This window comes from Nicotiana tabacum, chromosome 20, assembly GCF_000715075.1.
Source record: "Nicotiana tabacum cultivar K326 chromosome 20, ASM71507v2, whole genome shotgun sequence".
Lineage (NCBI taxonomy): Eukaryota > Viridiplantae > Streptophyta > Magnoliopsida > Solanales > Solanaceae > Nicotiana > Nicotiana tabacum.
Window position 1 is genome coordinate 105,613,520 of NC_134099.1, and position 16,027 is coordinate 105,629,546.

A 16,027-nucleotide genomic window follows, 5' to 3' on the forward strand; every position below is an offset into this window, starting at 1 on the left:
GATGAACAATCTGTGGCCTGCGTACAACATCGGGCCAATAGTCGGAATGATTTGTGAAGCTGAGGAATTTGATCCGGCATTGAAGGCCATTGCAGCCATTGCTGAGGCAGGAGAAAAGCCAGAAAATGATCGCCAAGCATGAAAGTTCCCCATTAGACGGGAGTCTCGGTAGCCAGCTTTGCTATCCTTTCTGCTTCCGGATTATCTCAGGGTGTGATCCGGATGTTTTACTTTATTGTCTTACTTTCTGATGTAAGCCCTTCTATCTTTAAAAATTAAAACAAAAACATCAAAATCAAAACAATCAAACAAAAAAATCAAAAATCAAATGAAATTAATATTTCACTGTCTAGGAATGTTTCTTTTTTCAATCTTGTCATTTTCTTTCTTATTCTCTTTTTAGTTCTGTTAAATGCAGATTTCAAAAACACGACATGCTTGCGGACTTCATGCCCGGATCCTGAAAGCCGTCAGACCTCGACATAATGAATCAAGGATTAGATCGCAATGAAGATACGTTTAAGAAAATTAAACAAAGAGTTGAAAAAGCTGAAAGAAAATTGGGTCCAGATTGGAAAGGTACATACATTGCAACAAGAGTACTGCCAAAAGAGTGCGTTGAACTTGGAACACATCGAAGAAATGTCCCTGAAACAACTGTCAATGCAAATGCAGTCAAAAAGTACTTTGTTTGATCCTTCATATAGTTCTAATATTCTCCGATTGGGATGACGAAGGCTTTCATTCTCGCTACCCAAACACTATCGACCCTTTCCAAACCCTTTGAGCCGGTTACCATTCTTTGACTACCCTATTTGGAACCTGAAAGTGTTATTAAAAATTGAAATAAAAAAGAAGAGAAAAATGAAATAATTGGAAAAATGAAAAATGAAATAGAAGGAAAAGAAAAGAAAAAAGGGAGAAAAGACGAAGAAAATGAAAGGAAAAAGAAATGAAAAGGAAAGGAAAAAGAAAAAGAAAACAAAATAGAAAAAAAAACACAAAAAAAAATCCAAAATCAAAAGTTTTCTGAACTACGTTTGACTTGATTCCGAAAGGATAGGCAACCTCTCTGGGGTTGAGTCACACCAAAACAAAAATCCAAAGTCTCCCAAAAGTGAAACTAGGGCAAAAGTTATAGTAGTTCGGCAATGATCCCGCCCAAAAGGTTCCAAAGTTGTAGTTCAATCCAAATTCTTTTCACCCCAAACCTTGTTCAAGTCCTTCTGATCAATCGGCAAAGCGGTTCAAAATGGGAGGATGGAGTTATTTGGATCTGATACAACAAAATGAGAGGAATAAAATGATAGAGTCTTATTGGTGAAAACCCACACGGGTACTATAAGGCGATGGTGAGAAGAGAAGTGGGGTGGGTCAGCTCGTGAAAACCCATAAAGGGCGCCCATGATCGAAAATAAGATCCTCACAGCCATCGGCATCAACAGAGTCCTGGCAAGGTTCCTCGGTATTCAAGGCAAAATTATGATGAATTTTTTAGAGTCGGACAGTTTACACAGATCAGGCATCCAGTCCAAAAGGCATGTCATGTTCATTGAAGTCCGCATGTACTCCAGATAAGTCCTCCTCTCCTTTCCCCGAAAGGGACACTTCTAGTTTTAAACTCATTCTCCATTCAATTATTTGTTTCTCTTTGAATCCCTTTTGGTCTAACACTGTTCCAAAACCAAGACAAAGAAAGGATGACAAGACTGATTTACAGGGCTTTCGTTTGATACACGCTAATGTGCAAAAGGCACTCAGCCTCAACAGGTGCATCAAGTCGACCTCGACTGGCCATGGCGGCCGATGCTCAGAAATCAAAACTCTTGGAAGGAGAAAATCAAATTAAAGTGTCTATAAAGGCAATTGAAGTTGAAAGGGTTGAGTTTCACATGGCTAATCGCCTCAGCGAAGTTGAAGAAACCAAGGTACCCCCAAATGCTCTAAAATTGAAGTTGGAAGAAAGAAGACAGAAAAAAGGCCTACAAAGGCAAAATAAAGTTGGAAAGGTTAAGTCCCACGTGGTTAGCCACTGCAGTTAGGTTTGAGGATAAAAAATTCCCTGATGCTCCGGAAAAAAAAATGATTGGCCTGAACTACGTCTGACTTGATTCCGAAAGGATACGTAGGCAGCCTCTCTCTGGGGTTCAGTCACACCAAAATAAAAATCCAAATTCCCTCAAAATGAAACTGGGGCAGATGTTATAATGATCCCACGGTAATCCTGTTTTGAATGGTTCCAAAGTTGTAAATCGATCCAAATCATTTTTACCCGAATCCTTTCAAGTCCTTATGATCAATCAGTGAGAGTGGTCAAGGATCAGAGGATACAACTATTTGGATCCGAGGCCAGAAAATGAGAGAAATAAAACGAGAGAGTCTTATTGGTGAAAACCCACACGGGCACCGTAAGGCAATAACGAGCAGAGAAATCGAAAATGAGAGAGCTTGTTTAGTAAAAACTCGCAAAGAGTGCTATCAGGCGACAGTAAGAAGAGAAATGACAGAGGTCGACTAGCGAAAACCCGCAAAGGGCACTGTCGGCCGAAAAGATGATTTCACCTCAGAAAGTTCTGGCAAGGTTCCCTGGTTGGGAAACATAGATCCGTTTTTGGTTCATGAGGAAATGCAAGTTCGTAAGGTTCGGGCATCTAGTCCAAAAGGCATGTCATGTCAGTTTAAAGCCAGCATGCACCTCAGATAAGTCCTTCTTTTCCCCGAAAGGGACGTTTCTCTTTTAAATTCGTTTCTCCGCTCTTTGTTTACCTTTCCTTGAATCCCTTTCGATTTAACCCTAAATTCCAAATGTGTTAGAAAGAAAAGGTGGCAGGACCGGTTTCACAGAGCTCCATCTAGCAAGAAGTGAAGAAAATACCCAGCCTCAGTGGTGCGTCAGTCTAATCCCGACTGATCATGATGTTGATTACCTCCAAAGTAAAGGCATTACAATGAGATCTGCCCCAGTAAAGACCCCCAAGCAGAATGAGATGGGAGAACCAAAGCCTTACAAGGGCGAATCATCATGAAATCCTGAAATCCGAGTCTTATCAGTTTGAAAGGGGGTCGCCTTTGAAGCCAAATCAATGGCGAAGTTTCTCAATAGAAATGAGGTCGGGACCAAGCAATTGGAATGATTAAGGCCACCAAACCAACCACCATTTTCAAACTGACAATTGTTCTTTGTTTGGAAAATTGAAACAGGTGCAATCCAAAGCAACCGTGCAAGAAGCAGTTGCAACCAAAAGGAAAAGAAATACACAAGTGCAAGAAACAGCTTTGCAGCAAGGAATCAACCCAAAAGGGAAGTTTCCTCCAAATTCTTTCCTGCATTTTTACAAAACAAAAACATAAAAAACAACGAAAAGAGAAATAAGAAAATTCCAAAAAAAGGGTTAGTTTAGAATCCCCAATATCAACCTATTTTTCGCCAATATTAGGGCTCTAATCCCTAAGTTGAGATTTTAGACATAGGGTCTCCATTCCCTAGTCGCCTTTACCAATATTAGGGCTCCAATCCCTAAGTTGAGATTTTAGACATAGGGCTTCCATTCCCTAGTCACCTTTGCCAACATTAGGGCTCCAATCCCTAAGTTGAGACTTTAGACATAGGGCCTCCATTCCCTAGTCACCTTTGCCAACATTAGGGCTCCAATCCATGAGTTGAGCAATTTTCCTTTAGCTGACATTAGGGCTCCAATTCTTGAGTTGAGCAATTTTCTTTTAGCCAACATTAGGGCTCCAATTCCTGAATTGAGCAAGTTTTCTTTAGCCAACATTAGGGCTCCAATCCCTGAGTTGAGCAATTTTGTTTTAGCCGACATTAGAGCTCCAATCCCTGAGTTGAGCAATTTTCTTTTAGCCGACATTAGGGCTCCAATCCCTGAGTTGAGCAATTTTCCTTTAGCCGACATTAGGGCTCCAATCCCTAAGTTGAGCGATTTTTTTTAGCCGACATTAGGGATACAATCCCTGAGTTGAGCGATTTTCCTTTAGCCGACATTAGGGCTCCAATCCCTGAGTTGAGCGATTTTCTTTTAGACGACATTAGGGCTCCAATCCCTGAGTTGAACAATTTTCTTTTAGCCAACATTAGGGATCCAATTCCTGAGTTGAGCAAGTTTCCTTTAGCCGACATTAGGGCTCCAATCCCTGAGTTGAGCAATTTTCTTTTAGCCGACATTAGGGCTCCAATCCCTGAGTTGAGCGATTTTATTTTAGCCGACATTAGGGCTCCAATCCCTGAGTTGAGCGATTTTCTTTTAGCCGATATTAGGGCTCCAATCCCTGAGTTGAGCGAATTTTCCTTTAGCCGACATTAGGGCTCCAATCCCTGAGTTGAGCGATTTTTCTTTAGCCGACATTAGGGCTCCAATCCCTGAGTTGAGCGATTTTCTTTTAGCCGACATTAGGGCTCCAATCCCTGAGTTGAGCGATTTTTCTTTAGCCGACATTAGGGCTCCAATCCCTGAGTTGAGCAATTTTCTTTAGCCGACATTAGGGCTCCAATCCCTGAGTTGAGCAATTTTCTTTAGCCGACATTAGGGCTCCAATCTCTGAGTTGAGCAATTTTCTTTTAGCCGACATTAGGGCTCCAATCCCTGAGTTGAGCAATTTTCTTTTAGCCGATATTAGGTCTCCAATCCCTAAGTTGTGCGATTTTTCTTTAGCCGACATTAGGGTTTCAATCCCTGAGTTGAGCAATTTTCTTTTAGCCGACATTAGGGCTCCAATCCCTGATTTGTGAAATTTTCCTTTAGCCGACATTAGGGCTCAATCCCTAAGTTGAGCGATTTTCCTTTATCCGACATTAGGGATCCAATCCCTGAGTTGAGCAATTTTCTTTTAGCTGACATTAGGGCTCCAATCTCTGAGTTGAGCGATTTTTCTTTAGCCGACATTAGGGCTCCAATCCCTGAGTTGAGCGATTTTCCTTTAGACGACATTAGGGCTCCAATCCCTGAGTTGAGCGATTTTCCTTTAGCCGACATTAGGGCTCCAATCCCTGAGTTGAGCGATTTTCTTTTAGCCGATATTAGGGCTCCAATCCCTGAGTTGAGCGATTTTCTTTAGCCGATATTAAGGCTCCAATCCCTGAGTTGACCAATTTTCTTTTAGCCGACATTAGGGCTCCAATCCCTGAGTTGAGCGATTTCCTTTAGCCGACATTAGGGCTTCAATCCCTGAGTTGAGCGATTTTCTTTTAGCCGACATTAGGGCTCCAATCCCTGAGTTGAGCAATTTTCTTTTAGCCGACATTAGGGCTCCAATCCCTTAGTTGAGCAATTTTCTTTTAGCCGACATTAGGGCTCCAATCCCTGAGTTGAGCTATTTTCTTTTAGCCGACATTAGGGCTCCAATCCCTGAGTTGAGCGATTTTCCTTTAGCCGACGTTAGGGCTCCAATCCCTGAGTTGAGCGTTTTGCCTTTTGCAAACATTAGGGCTCCAATCCCTGAGTTGAGCGATTTTCTTTTAGACAACATTAGGTCTCCAATCCCTGAGTTGAGCGATTTTCCTTTAGCCGACATTAGGGCTCCAATCCCTGAGTTGAGCGATTTTCTTTTAGCCGACATTAGGGCTCCAATCCCTGAGTTGAGCGATTTTCCTTTAGCCGACATTAGGGCTCCAATCCTTGAGTTGAGCAATTTTCTTTTAGCCTACATTAGAGCTCCAATCTCTGAGTAGAGCGATTTTCTTTTAGCCGACATTAGAGCTCCAATCCCTGTGTTGAGTGATTTTCTTTAGCCGACATTAGGGCTCCAATCCCTGAGTTGAGCGATTTTCCTTTAGCCGACATTAGGGCTCCAATCCCTGAGTTGAGCGATTTTCTTTTAGGCGACATTAGGGCTCCAATCCCTGAGTTGAGCGATTTTCTTTTAGGCGACATTAGGGCTCCAATCCCTGAGTTGAGCGATTTTCCTTTAGCCGACATTAGGGATCCAATCCCTGAGTTGAGCGATTTTCTTTTAGCTAACATTAGGGCTCCAATCCCTGAGTTGAGCGATTTTCCTTTAGACGACATTAGGGCTCCAATCCCTGAGTTGAGCGATTTTCCTTTAGCCGACATTAGGGCTCCAATCCCTGAGTTGAGCGATTTTCTTTTAGCCGATATTAGGGCTCCAATCCCTGAGTTGAGCGATTTTCTTTAGCCGATATTAAGGCTCCAATCCCTGAGTTGACCAATTTTCTTTTAGCCGACATTAGGGCTCCAATCCCTGAGTTGAGCGATTTCCTTTAGCCGACATTAGGGCTTCAATCCCTGAGTTGAGCGATTTTCTTTTAGCCGACATTAGGGCTCCAATCCCTGAGTTGAGCAATTTTCTTTTAGCCGACATTAGAGCTCCAATCCCTTAGTTGAGAAATTTTCTTTTAGCCGACATTAGGGCTCCAATCCCTGAGTTGAGGTATTTTCTTTTAGCCGACATTAGGGCTCCAATCCCTGAGTTGAGCGAGTTTCGTTTAGCCAATATTAGGGCTCCAATCCCTGAGTTGAGCGTTTTGCCTTTTGCAAACATTAGGGCTCCAATCCCTGAGCTGCATCTTTTAGACTTGAGGTTTCCAATCCCCTCATCAATTCTGTAGATTTTTATGGCAGTTAACTCACGAAATTTTCCTAGTGAAACTGGGGTAGAAAATTTTCGTTCGTTTGGTTGTTTCGTTGTCTGAGCAGGTTTGACCTCGAGGCACAGGGATCGAGATGACCTATGGAGTGACTCTCAATCCAGAACAAAAAAAAGGAAGAAAAGAACAAAAGAAGATGAGCCCAAATACTGGAGCAAACAAAGTGCAGATCGCTCAAAATCCGATTGAAGTCCCGAGCTCCGCCAATCCCGCTTCACTCAATGCTGCAGAAATAAACAAGCACCTACAACTTGCAAACATCAAGATTCAGATCGAAGTCTACAAGCAGAATCAGCTAAGACTCAAGATCAAGTTGCGAAAGAATTATAGATAGGAATCTTGTAACTAGTAGTTGATAGGCATAGCTAGCTTAGTTATAATTCTACTTTGGTGTAATAAGGAGGTCGGTAAAGCAGTAGTAACAACATAACAGCATGCAACAACAGTAACATTGCAGTCCCATGGTAGTCCCAGCTACCAAAACTTCCCGAACTACATTAACCTGATTCCCTTCTAACCAGGGATATGTAGGAAACCTTTGAAGCAAAGGTTCGGTTAAATATTTTTCAAAAAAATGCTACACACGGAATACTCGGATGAGCAAAAATCGCTCACTTTATCTTTGCACGAAAACTCTTCGTGTCTTCGGACAAAGAGGGGCAGCTGTAATCACGTGATTTTTGCCCTATATGAGAATTACTCCAAAAAATTCCAAAAAATAAAACAATTTTTTGTTTGTTTGCAATTGTTGTGAATTTTGTGTTATTTTTCTTCTATTGTTTGCATTTGTCTGTGCATGTTTATTTGCTAAATTGATAAAAAATACCAAAATATGTCGCATTTGCATTTAGGATTTAGGTTGGCAATTATGAGTAATTAAGTTTGTTTTACAAGAATGAAAATTACAAAAATAGGCATTTTTGCATTTTTAGCATTTAATGTCAAATTGTGTGATTTTATTTTATTGATGTTTAATTTTGGGTGATAATTATTATTAGGAGTTAATTAGTATTTTAAGATAATTTTGGTTTTTATAATTTAATTTTAACATTTTAGTTTTATTAATAAGTAAATAGAGAAGAACAAAAATGGAAAAAGGACGGATTGGGCCTTTTCTTCAATTTTAAACCACAGGCCCAAAGATACCCAACCTTCCCCTATGACCCGGTCCATTTCAAACCGGGTCGACCAAGTCCATAACCCCAAAGACCCAACCCCTTTCCTTCATTTTATCATTTTTCATTTCCCTAACCTAAAAAACCCTAACCATCCCCCCTCTCTTCATCTTCTCCAAAACTCCAAAACACACACATCCATGGCAGTTCGTCCATGGTTGCCTTCGAACCAACGACCACCCCTGCTACGTCGTCTTTTTTATCGCCGACCACCTGAAGCGACCACCCTACTTCCATCACCACCCTCATCGACCACCCTTTTTTCCGTCGAGCAACAGCGAGCAGCAACGTCGCCCAACCACTGCTGCTCCAGCTCCAGTCTGTCTCCAAACGACCACAACTTCGTCTCCTTCATCTTCAGCTACACCCCTCGTCGAACAGCTTGGCCATGAACGACCATGGCTGCCTCCCTCCCCGACGTGAGCTGCTGTTGTGTGCAGCTTAACTAGCATCTTCAAACGACCATCTTCTTCAGTCGAACCACCAGCATCCGTCGTTGAAAACATCTGCCCCATGACCTGAAACAGTCGTCCCCCAGCTTCATCTCCTCGTCGTCAACCCGTCGTCTCCAAAACATCCCTGCTGCTTCATCTTCTCGACGACCATGGCTGCTACTGCCTGTCCAGTTGAGCAGCATTTGTTGCTGTTGCTTTGTTCTTCTTCTTGTCGAAACAAACGAACCAGCACCGCCACTGCTGCATTCCTACTCGTCGAGTTATTTTCCGGGCAGATTCGAGTTATGTTGGTTTCAAAGTTTCCGGGCAGATTTGTTTCCATTCGAGTTCGTCGTTGTTTCTGATCCGATTAGTTGGTTTAAGTTTCAGTTCTGTCCATATCTTGTTTGATATTTTCGGATTTGAAATCAGTATATGTTTAATTCATTTCTTGATTATTTCTTCAGTGTGTTTTTATGCATTTGTTCTTGTTTAGTTTTAATATGGAAGTGTGTTAGTTATAATGTTGTTAGATTTAATTTGAAGTTCAATTGTTTATTGAAGTTTAGTGATTTGAATCTATTTGGTTATTGTTGTTATTGAATATGAAAGTAGGTTTGTTGTTAATAGAAAAACTAAAAAAATAAAATAAAAATATTGTTCAGTCAAAATAATTCCAGTTTGTTTCTTTGTTGTTCATCATTTAGTTTGAATTTGTTGTTTGAAATTGTTTAGGAATTGGTTATAGCTGTTGTATTTTGGTTAGAATTGATTAGGCGGATTGGATATAGCTGATGGGGTAGAATGTTAAATTGCAGTATTTTCAGGGGTAAAATGGTAATTTCAGTAAGTTCGGAGGGATATTTTTGGAATTGAAAATTTGAACAATTATTTAATCTGAGTGCTCCGTCCACTAGGCATTTATAATATTACAATAGTACATGGTGGGGGACAAGACATAATGGAGTGTGAATAATGCATTTATTTAATATAGTGGGGGATAAGACATAATGGGTTGGGAATAATGCATTTGTTTAATATAATGGGGGACAAGACACAAGATAGTGGGGAAATAACTCTTTAGTTTAACATAGTGGGAGACAAGACACAAAATAGTGGGGAATAATTCATTTGTTTAAGTTAGTGGGGAACAAAACATGCAATCATGGGAATATTTCGGTTGAGTGGTTCAAGACTAGAGTCTTGTTATAAATAGAGTCATTCTTTGACACAAAAGGAGGAGATTTTTGGGGGGAGACTTTGAAGAAGATAGAGGAAGGAGTTGAGAGAGTTGACTGAATTTTGAGAAATCAGAATTTGAGAGTAAAAGAGAAAAACAAGTTGAACTTTTACTTGAATAATTTCAGGCTGCTTTTCCTTGAGTGTTATTTAAAAATCAGTAAACTACTGCATCTTGTATTTGTCTCTCTTCTGCTTTGACTGTGATTGCACTCTGCTACTGCTGGTTTTCAATCTGTTACTAGGTTATTCTACTGGCCGTTACTGGTTTTGTTGTGTTGCTGAACCTGTTTGTTGCTGTGTATTTACGCTACTGCTGCTTCCACTGATCTTCATCTTCTTTCCTTGCTTTCCAAATACCAGGTACATAAACTGATACACTGGTACATCTTGTAAGCTACTCGAAGCATGAATGCAAAAAGTGGGAAAGATTAGATGCTGTAGTTTAATGTAGTCTTTTCTTTCTTTTACTGTCTGTATTTAGAACATTCTATGCGCTGTCCATGTAAACTCTTTAAACGACTCACTTTCGAAACTCAACTATAATAACTCGTGAGCATATAAATAAGTTAGAACTCTTTTTCTTTCATTATAGAGACGAACGGAATAGAAAACATAGTCACTATAGGTCAATCCTTTTAAAAATAAAAATGAGGCGTGTCTTGCCAAAAAAATGCAAATTGCGAGGCCCTTAATAATTGGACATAATAAAATACTTAGAATTTGGGATGGACTGTTTAGTGAATTTCATTGTCGTCCCCAAAGATAATAACGCGTTAGACTCTTCAGGCGCGATATAATTAAATTACATTCTTAAATTCGGGTGCGCATTTATGTGACCCAAAGCCAAATCTCAACGGAGTCGGAATGTATTAACAACCACAGGCGCATTGATTGCGACGTGGTTCGAAATGCATTTTCACGACGTTGCAATTCCATAAAAAATAAATAATAATAAAAGCGATTTAAACCTAATAAAAGCACACAACTTATAACATGTATTAAAATCAGATATTTAGCCATTATAACAATTTAAGCGACCATGCTAGAACCACGGGATCCGTGGGTGCCTAACACCTTCCCTCGGGTCAACAGAATTCCTTACTTAGAATTTCTGGTTCGCAGACTTCATTTGGAAAGTCGAATATTTTCCTCGAATTGGGATTCAAGATAAACCGGTGACTTGGGGCACCAAAAGCCAAACCTTTCCTAAGTGGCGACTCTGAATTAAATAAATAATCCCATTTCGAATATTGTCACTTAAATTGGAACTACCTTATTTGGGACTCAAAGACTCTGGCCGAACACAAATGACGCTGGTCATACGGCTGTATCAGCCGAACTAACGCGACTCGGGGACACCCGACCATCGCTACAAGGCGTAAGAGCCATTGTCGACATCCCATGCAGGCCTTCAATTACTCCGAATCTACTTCGGAAATAACCGGTTAAACATGCTACCCTCGGCATAGGCAAAAAAGCTTCAACCATGTCGACTCCAAATCACAGGCTTCAAGCTACTCAGCCTCCGAGCCAAACCTCCCGACCAAGTTCAAAAGCCCTTAATGAGAGGATAATAAATCCTACATGCATGGCCGCATTGACCAAGTGCGTAAGAGACATTGTCGCCAGCATAATGAGCCTCGGGGCCACACACATTTACTAAGCTTCGCCCCATGCGCATGGCACCTTGCGGCGCTACTTGCACGATGCTTAGCTGTTCTGTTGCCAAAAGCCATCAGCCGCCACGATCGGTTCCAGACACAATCCACAACAACCGATGGCAATCGGCAACTTACTAAGCTTTGCCCCATGCGCATGGCACCTTGCGACGCTACTTGCACGACGCTTTGCCGTTCTATTGCCAAAAGCCATCAGCCGCCACGAGTGATGTCGCCTCCCAATGTTGCCCGCAACAACCGATGGCAATTGACAACTTATTAAGCTTCGCCCCATGCGCACGGCACCTTACGGCGCTACTTGCGCGATGCTTAGCCGTTCTGTTGCCAAAAGCCATCAGCCGCCACGAGCGATGTCGCCTCCCGATTTTTCCCGCAACATCCAATGGCAATCAACATGTACTGAGCTTCTCCCCATGCGCACGGCACCCGGAGGCACTACTTGCATGACGCTCCGCCTTTCGTTGCCAAAAGCCAATGTTTGCCACGAGCGGTGTCACCAAACTCCCTCACGTATTTACCCTTCGGGGTAGGCGCGCAAAAAGGAGGTGTGACACCTGGTCCTTATCCCCTCATTCTTTCGCCTGAACCTCAATACTCATACAACCAGACATAGAATCCCTAACTGGACTTCCCTCAGCAACAACAGTCAAAATATTTTCATCTTTCTCACCCTCATATCCAACATTGTAGTACCAGTAAAAGAGGGCGTAGCATTACTTGATAATGACAGAACATTTAGATCAAACCCAACGGTCAAGGTTTCAGAGACACTAGATACTGACTCACCACCACTCAAATCAGTAACAACCATGTTGTCTACAAGTTCTTCCTCAATACATTGACTAGATACCTCTACAACTTCATCTTCTTCTACTACTTTTTCTATGGTTTGGATAAAGCGGGAAGTGGACGAAGGTCCTTCAATTTTCATTTTCTCTGTGGTAGCAGACAAAGAGAGAGAAAAGACAAACTTTTTGGGAGTTTCATTTTTTTGGTTGCGATGGGAACCAAAACTGGATGGAGTAGGGGAGGAGGCTGTAGGTGGTGGTTTGTTGGAAGTTGGGGCGTTAGTAGGTGAAGGTTGGGACTTCTATATTAATGGTAATTCTTCATGAGACAAAGACACAACATGGATTTCAGTAGAAGCTTTTGGAGAATCAGATATTGGGGAAGACATGGTCGATTCTGAGAGATTAAAGACACAAAAGTAGGGTTTTCAGAGAGAAGGTGTGTTTGATGTAGACAATTATGAGAGAGACTAATCTTTTGGGGGTATTTAGAGGGAAAGGAGGAACCAATTACAAATGGATGCAATTTAATGAAATAGGAAGATGGGTCGATTTATAACAGGTGTGTCGTTTGGGTTTAAGAGGTATGGGAAAAGGCAGAAACAATTAATGACGTGGCACACTAGTAGTTCAAAAATGTGTATGAGTGTAAGAGGAACTACTAATCTGAGTCAAGGGAACAAGGTCCCCTGACTGATTTTGAAAATATGAGCATTATCCTTCAAAAATTGCAATGTCATTAGCTGTTTGTTTGTCCTGTAGTTTCCATGCATGTTTACCTGTAAGGATATAGAATTGAGTTAAAGTTCCAAGAAAATACTTTTTACTAATTCACATTACCATCCTTTCATATCCAATCATCGAGAGACCATGTTCTCAGTTCAACTCGATCAAACCCAACTGCAGTCGATTCATTTCAAAGTGCTCTTTATGTAGTGCTTTGGTAAAGATATCGGCTACCTGGTCCACTGTCTTGCAAAACTTCATACAAATGAGTCTTTTTTCAACATTGTCCCTCAAGAGATGATGTCACACATCAATGTACTTTATCCTCTTATGTTGAACTGGGTTCTTTTCCATATTAAGGGCACTTATGTTGTCACACAGCAGTGGCACACAATTAGAAAATGCACCAAAGTCTTTTAATTATTTCTTGATCCATAATAGTTGGGCACAACATGAGGCAACTGCCACATATTCAGCTTCTGCAGTAGATAGAGCCACAAAATTTTATTTCATTGTACCCCATAAAATCAAGTATGATCCCCAAAAATGTGACATGTCGATCTGCGCTTTCTATCAACCAGATAACCAACATAATGAACATCACTATAACTAATTAAGTAGAAATTATCTCCCGAGGGATAATACAGGACTATGTCCTTCTTTCCTTAGAGATATCTCAAAATTCTTTTGGAAGCTTTCGAATGAGATTCTTTAGGACTTGATTGGAATCTAGCACACAACCCAACACTAAATACAATGTTAGGTTTGTTGGCTGCTAGGTACAAGAGAGATCTAATGATACCCCGATATATAGTTTTATTTACAGAATAACTAGGTTCATCCATGTCTGGACGAGTGGAAGTAGCAATGGGAGTATCAATGGTCTTTGAGCTTTCCATCTCAAACCTCTTTAGAAGCTCCTTAATGTATTTCTGCTGACTTATCATCGTTTCCTTAGAGGTTTTCTTAACTTGTATACCTAGGAAGAAGTTCAGTTCCCCTATTATAGTCATCTTAAACTCGCTACCCATAAGCTTTACAAACTCCTCACACAGAGAATCATTTGTGGCACCAAAAATAATGTCATCAACATAGACCTGCACAATTAGCAGGTTTCTCCTGCTTTTCTTTAGAAAAAGAGTGTTTTCAATTTTCTCTCTAGTGAAGCCATTCTCTAGAAGGAACCTCGACAACCTTTTATACCATGCACGAGGGGCCTGTTTCAATCCATATAAGTCTTTTCAAGCTTGAATACATGTTCAAGATGTTCATGGAATTCAAAACAGGTGGTTGTTTGATTAAAACATCTTCCTTCAAATATTCATTCATAAATGCACTCTTAACATCCATTTAGAACAAACATATGAGATGCAAAAGCAATGAGAATTCTGACGGCTTCCATTCTTGCAACTGATGCAAATGTCTTATCATAATCAAATCTTTCTTCTTGATTATAGCTTTTGACCACCAATCTGGCTTTATTTCTTGTTGTATTGCCAAACTGATCGAGCTTGTTTCTGAACAACCACCTAGTTCTAATTATTTTTCTGTTTGAAGGTTGAGGAACCGAGTGCCACACATTGTTCCTCTCAAATTTATGGAACTCCTCTTGCATAGCAGCAGACTAATCGGTATCTTTCAATGCTTCCTTGATATTTTTCGACTAATTTTGAGACAGGAAAGATGAGAAAGCAAACATGTTTCTTGTCTTGGTTCTAGTCTGAATCCCTAAATCGAAAAGAGTGACTACTTTTTAAAGAGGATGTGAGCTTTTGTACTTCTAGTTAGACACATGGGTTTCAGGATATGAGGGACTAGGTTCCTCCATGTGAGACCCATCATTGGCATCGATGGAAGTGTGAGAACCACTTTTTTGCTCTGCATTAGGAGTGCCTAGTATAGCATCCACATCTCTATTTTTAGCTTCAATTGTTGTGATGGAGGGACCAGGTTCCTCCGAATTAGCTGGAAGTTCTACTGCATTTTCGTCACTAGACTCCTTGACTTGACTCATTAGATCTGCCTTTCCGTTTGCCATATCAATAACCTCTCTAAGAATATTTCAATAATCTTCATCTTGATCATTCTTATCATGTGAATCTTTCCCACTTGAGTGGGGTGATTTATCAGAGATTACATGTATGCTTTCATCTATACATTGAGTCCTTTTATTGTAGACATTTTATGTTTTTATTTGTGAAGAATAACCAAAAAGATTCGTTTATCACTTTTAGCGTCAAATTTTCCCAACACTTCCTTACCATTGTTGAGAATAAAACCTTTGGGTCTCGTCGAGACCATTTGCATCCAAATACTCTTAGGTAAGTTAGTTGGTTTTCTCCATTGAGAAATTCATATGGGGTCCTGTTGAGGAGGGACCTGATCATGCACTTGTTAATCAGATAACATGCAGTGTTCACGTCTTCAGCACAAAATCTCTTTGCTACATCACTGTCAATTAGGATTGTCCTTGTCGTCTTCAAGAGCCATATTTTTCCTCTCCACAATACTATTCTGTTGGGGGTGTTCTGGGAACAAAATAATTATGGCTTATACCATTTTTAGCACAAACAATTCATCAAATTTTGCATTGTCAAACTTGGTATCGTGATCAGATCTAATGCTCACAACATTTTGGCTCATCTTCACTTGAATCTGCTTCACAAAAGCAGCAAAGACTAGAAAGGTTTCATCCTTGGTTTTGAGAAATAAGGTCCATATGAATCAAGAATACTCATCAATAATAACGAAAATGTGTTTATTTCCTTCTCTACTAGGCATCCTTATAGGTCCACACAGATCCATATGAAAACGATCCAGGGCCTTGAGGTGCTCACTTCCTTCTTTTGCTTGAATGAGGACCCGACTTTCTTCTTTTTCACACATGCATCACACACGCCTTATGATCTTTGAACTTGGACTTCGGCAACCCACGGACCAGGTTCCTTTTTATCAGCTTTTTCAACAGAATAAAGCTTGTATGTCCCAATCTTCTATACCATAGTTCAACATCATCATCAACGACACTCAAACATGTCAGATCACCACTATTCAGAGACTCAAAGTTTGCAGCATAGATCTTTTAAATTCCTTTTGCAACCAGAACAACTTCACCAGTTATGACATTGGTGAAAGTGCATGACTTTGACCGAACTCCATTTTGTTTCCTTTGTTGCTGATTTGAGAGACACTCAACAGGTTGTTTTCAAGCCGTTCACATAATACACATTTTCAATTATGTGAGTCAGTTCCTAATTTTTCCAACTCCTAGAATGTATCCATTTTTGCCATTTCCGAAGGACATACTCCCACCTTGTAGGTCTTTGAGTGAAATGTAATCATCCGTACTTTCAGTCATGCTTTT